We start from the raw sequence: 5,230 nt of genomic DNA, 5'->3' as shown, positions 1-5,230 counted from the left end.
CAGTACACTCCAGTTGGGGGGTCCCCAGATCCCAGTACAAACCAGTTGGGGGTGTCCCCAGCTCCCAGTATGAACCAGTTGCCCCATCCCCGTACAAACCAGTTGGGTGGGGCCCTGGTTGCCAGTACAAACCAGTTAGGGAGTCCCCAGATCCCAGTACACTCCAGTTGGGGGGTCCCCAGCTCCCAGTACACTCCAGTCAGGGGGTCCCCAGCTCCCAGTATGAACCAGTTGCCCCCTCCCAATCCAAACCAGTTGGGTGGGGCCCTGGTTCCCAGTACACTCCAGTTGGGGGGTCCGCAGCTCCCAGTACAGACCAGTTGGGGTGACCCACGCTTCCCAGCCCCCCCCCAGTACAAACCAGTCCACACCACACCGCTCCCAGTACAAACCAGACCTGGAGCGTTTGTTTTTTTATTGCCCCTCCCCCCCCTTGCCCCTCCCTCCCCCCCATCCGCCCCTCCCCCACCCCGGGGGTCCTCGGGACCCCCCAAATTTGGCACTGGGGGGGGGGGTGGGGGTGGGGCGCCCCCTCCCCCCCCCCCCCCCAAATCCAGTCGTGCCCCTCCCCCACCCCCCCCCGCCATGGGGGGAGGGGCCCTGGGTGGGGGAGGGGCAGCGCGGGGCCCCCCCGGGTCAATTCTCGATGGGGGCTGGAAAGGGGGGGGGGGAGGGGTCAGGGACCCCCAAATACCCCCCCGGGACCCCCCCAATCTGCCCCTTTGCCCCCCCAGCCCCCCATATCTGCCCCTTTGCCCCCCCCAGCCCCCCAAATTGCCCCCCCAGCCCCCTAATCTGCCCCCCCAGACCCCCATATCTGCCCCTTTGCCCCCCCAGCCCCCCAAATACCCCCCTGGGAACCCCCCCAGCCCCCCAAGTTGCCCCTTTGCCCCCCCCACCACCCCAGTCCCCCATATCTGCCCCTTTGCCCCCCCCAGACCCCCTAATTGCCCCCCAGCCCCCCAAACTACCCCCCAGCCCCCCCAATCTACCCCCCATTCCCCCAATCTGCCCCCCAGCCCCCCATATCTGCCCCTTTACCCCCCCAGCCCCCCAATTCCCCCCCTGGGACCCTCCCCAGCCCCCCAAATTGCCCCCCAGCCCCCCAGTCTGCCCCCCCACCCCCCCAAATCTGCCCCTTTGCCCCCCCATCCCCCCAAATTGCCCCCCCAGCCCCCCATATCTGCCCCTTTACCCCCCCCAGCCCCCCAATCTGCCCCCCCACCCCCCAAATTGCCCCCCCAGCCCCCCATATCTGCCCCTTTACCCCTCCCCAGCCCCCCAATCTGCCCCCCCACCCCCCAAATCTGCCCCCCAGCCCCCCATATCTGCCCCTTTGCCCCCCCAAATCGCCCCCCCAGCCCCCCAATCTGCCCCCCCCCCCCCACTCACGGGCCGTGGGGCGCTCGGGCTCGGGGGCGCCCCCCCGCGGGGGCTCCAGGGCGGGGCAGACGGTGAAGCGGGTGCCGCGGGGGGGGCACCCACCCAGGGGGGGGGTCCCGCTCCTCCTCCCCCCACTCGAAGACCCCTCCTGGGGGGGGGGCAGGGGTGAGGACCCCCCCCAGTGCCCCGGACTCCCCGCTATGGGGCAGGGACCCCCCCCCAAAACCCAGGACCCCCCGCTATGGGGCAGGGACCCCCCCCCATGGGTCAGGGACCCCCCCCAAGACCCAGGACCCCCCCCATGGGGCAGGGACCCCCCCCAAGACCCAGGACCCCCCCCATGGGGCAGGGACCCCCCCCAAGACCCAGGACCCCCCGCTATGGGGCAGGGACCCCCCCCCCAAGACCCAGGACCCCCCCCCATGGGGCAGGGACCCCCCCAAGACCCAGGACCCCCCCCCCCATGGGGCAGGGACCCCCCCCCCAAGACCCAGGACCCCCCGCTATGGGGCAGGGACCCCCCCCCCAAGACCCAGGACCCCCCCCATGGGTCAGGGACCCCCCGCTATGGGGCAGGGACCCCCCCCCAATGGGTCAGAGACCCCTCCCCAAGACCCAGGACCCCCCGCTATGGGTCAGGGACGCCCCGCTATGGGGCAGGGACCCCCCCCCATGGGTCAGGGACCCCCCCCAAGACCCAGGACCCCCCCCATGGGGCAGGGACCCCCCCCCAAAACCCAGGACCCCCCCCAAGACCCAGGACCCCCCCCCATGGGGCACGGACCCCCCGCTATGGGGCAGGGACCCCCCCCAAGACCCAGGACCTCCCGCTATGGGGCAGGGACCCCCCCCCAAGACCCAGGACCCCCCCCCATGGGTCAGGGACCCCCCCGCTATGGGGCTGAGCCCCCCCACCCGGGGTCCTCCCCGGCCCCTCCCCCCGGCGGCAGCACCCACCGATTCCGCCAGGGGGCGCCACAGCGTCGGGCTCCGGCCCCGCCCCCTCCCCGTCGGCGCCGCTCTGGCAGCTCAGCTCGTTGGTGGGGGTCTCCTGCGGGGGGGCGGGGCCTTACAGCGAGGACACGCCCCCTCCCCTTGGCTCCTCCCCCTCCCATTGGCCCCTCCCCCTCCCCTTGGCCCCTCCCCCCTTTGGATCCTCCCCTCCCATTGGCTCCTCCCCCTCTGGTCTCCTTTTGGCCCCTCCCCCGGCCCCTCCCCCATTGGCCCCTCCCCCTCCCTTTGGCCCCTCCCCTTTGCCCCCCCGGCCCCTCCTCCCCTTGGCCCCTCCCCCTTTGGCCCCTCCCCCTTTGGCCCCTCCCATTGGCCCCTCCCCCTCCCTTTGACCCCCCCTTTGGCCCCTCCCCCCCTTTGGCCCCTCCCCCTCCATTTGGCCCCTCCCCCTTTGGCCCCTCCCCCTCCATTTGGCCCCTCCCCATTTGGCCCCTCCCCCCTTTGGCCCCTCCCCCCTCTGCCCCCCATTTGGCCCCTCCCCTCCCCCTTGGCTCCTCCCCTCCCTTTGGCCCCTCCCCCTCCCTTTGGCCCCTCCCCCCTGTGGGCGTGGCCTCCCCGCCCACCTGGTCGAACAGGTACACGGTGACGTCATCGAAGAAGGACACCGCCTTCCGCTTCCGCCCCAGCGCCGCTTCCGCTTCCGCCTCCGTCACTTCCGCTTCCGGGGCGGCGCGCGGCGACTTGAGCAGCCCCCGCAGCGCGCGCCCGTCCCCGCGCGTCACCACGATCGGCACCGCGGGGCCGCCCCCGCCCCCCCCCGGCCCCGGCCCCGCTTCCTCTTCCTCTTCCTCTTCTTCTTCCTCTTCCTCTTCCTCTTCCGCCCCCTCCCCCCCCCCCCCCCGCCGCGGCCCCGCCGCCTCCGCCGGCTGCCAGTGGGGGAGGGGCCGCAGGGCCAGCGGGGGCAGCGGGAGGGACAGGCGGGAGGCCTTGGCTGGGGGGGGGCAATTGGGGGGGGCAATGGGGCGGGTTGGGGGGCAGGAAGGGGCAGTGGGGCAGATTAGGGGGGCAATGGGGCAGGTTGGGGGTCAAGGAGGGGCAATAGGGCAGGTGGGGGGGCAGTGGGGCGGGTTGGGGGGGCAATAGGGCGGGTTAAGGGGCAATAGGGCGGGTTGGGGGGCAGGGAGGGGCAATGGAGCAGGTGGGGGGGCGATAGGGCAGGTTGGGGGGGGTTAGAGGGGGCAATGGGGCAGGTGGGGGGGTCAGTGGAGGAGGTTGGGGGGCAGTGGGGCAGGTTGGGGGGCAGGAAGGGGCAATGGGGCAGGTTAAGGGGGCAATAGGGCAGGTTAAGAGGGCAGTGGGGCAGGTTGGGGGGCAGTGGGGCAGGTTGGGGGGCAATGGGGCAGGTTGGGGGGCAGGGAGGGGCAATGGGGCAGGTGGGGGGCAGGGAGGGGCAATAGGGCAGGTGGGGGGGCAGTGGGGCGGGTTGGGGGGGCAATAGGGCGGGTTAAGGGGCAATAGGGCGGGTTGGGGGGCAGGGAGGGGCAATGGAGCAGGTGGGGGGTCAAGGGGGGGCAATGGGGCAAGTTAAGGGGCAGTGGGGCAGGTTGGGGGGGCAATAGGGCAGGTTGGGGGGCAGGGAGGGGCCGTGGGGCAGGTTAAGGGGGCAATGTGGCAGGTTGGGGGGCAGGGAGGGGCAATAGGGCAGGTTGGGGGGCAGGAAGGGGCAGTGGGGCAGGTTGGGGGGGTTAGAGGGGGGCAATGGGGCAGGTGGGGGGCAGGGAGGGGCAATAAGGCAGGTTGGGGGGGAAGGGGGGGCAGTGGGGCAGGTGGGGGGGCAATAGGGCAGGTTAAGGGGCAGTGGGGCAGGTGGGGGGCAGGGAGGGGCAATAGGGCAGGTTGGGGGGGAAGGGGGGGCAGTGGGGCAGATTAGGGGGGCAATAGGGCAGGTTAAGGGGCAATAGAGTGGGTTGGGGGGCAGGGAGGGGCCATGGGGCAGGTGGGGGGGCAGATGGGGGGGGGCGATAGGGCAGGTGGGGGGCAGAGAGAAGGGGGACAACGAGTCACAAGGGGGGGCAGGAAGGTTCCCCCCTTCCCACAATGCACCACGCCGGGACCCCCCCTCCTACCCCCCCAACCCCCCCCTTCTGCCCCCCCACCCCCAAACCCCCCCTTTCTGCCCCCCAACCCCCCCTTCTGCCCCCCCACCCCAAACCCCCCCTTTCTGCCCCAACCCCCCCTTCTGCCCCCCCACCTCAAACCCCCCCTTTCTGCCCCCCTTCCCCCCTTTCTGCCCCCCAACCCCCCCATCTGCCCCCCAACCCCCCTTTTCTGCCCCCCCTTTCTGCCCCCCTGCCCCCAAACCCCCCCTTTCTGCCCCAACTTTCTTCCCCCCCTCTACCCCCCCCTTTCTGCCCCCCACCCCCCCTTTTTACCCCCCCTTCCTGCCCCCCCCCCCACCTCGGATGTCGGCGCTGCTGGGGGTGCCCCTGGGCTCCGGGGGGGCCGCGGGGCCGTCGGTGCCGGTGCCGTCGCCTCCGTCGCCGCTGTCCCCCCCGTCCCCTCCCCCCCCCAGCCCCCCCTGTCCCCCCCCCCCCACCCCGACGTCCCCGTGTCCCCCCCCCCCCCCGGGGGTCCCCGTCCCCCCCCCGGGGCGCCAGCAGCTGCCGGGTGACGCCCTCGCGCAGGGTGACCCGCAGCCGCTCCTGCACCACCACCCCCCCCCCCTCGGGGGTCCCCCCCGGGGCCACCGGTGCCACCCCCGCGGGGCCACCACCGCCCCCCACCGCGGGGGGGTCCCCAAGGCGGGGGTGGCCCGGCGGGGGTGGGGGGGGGGGGACACGCAGCGGGGGGCACCTTTGGGGATGGCGCCTCCCGCAGGGGGGGTGGGGACCCTCTT

At 73.2% G+C, this 5,230-nt stretch overlaps 1 long non-coding RNA gene across 1 annotated transcript; it reads right to left on the bottom strand.

Moving 5' to 3' along the window:
• Positions 1-587: 587 nt before the first annotated feature.
• On the bottom strand, positions 588-3,141 carry LOC137677397 (uncharacterized). The gene is made up of 4 exons (XR_011050271.1): positions 2,958-3,141; positions 2,341-2,434; positions 1,393-1,531; positions 588-653 (listed from the first exon to the last, which is right to left on the bottom strand). It is a non-coding gene; the product is annotated as an uncharacterized lncRNA (long non-coding RNA).
• Positions 3,142-5,230: the final 2,089 nt, after the last annotated feature.

Source organism: Nyctibius grandis, unplaced genomic scaffold, assembly GCF_013368605.1.
Source record: "Nyctibius grandis isolate bNycGra1 unplaced genomic scaffold, bNycGra1.pri scaffold_197_arrow_ctg1, whole genome shotgun sequence".
Lineage (NCBI taxonomy): Eukaryota > Metazoa > Chordata > Aves > Nyctibiiformes > Nyctibiidae > Nyctibius > Nyctibius grandis.
Note: the sequence above shows the minus strand (reverse complement) of the source record. Positions and strands in the feature narration are given on the sequence as shown.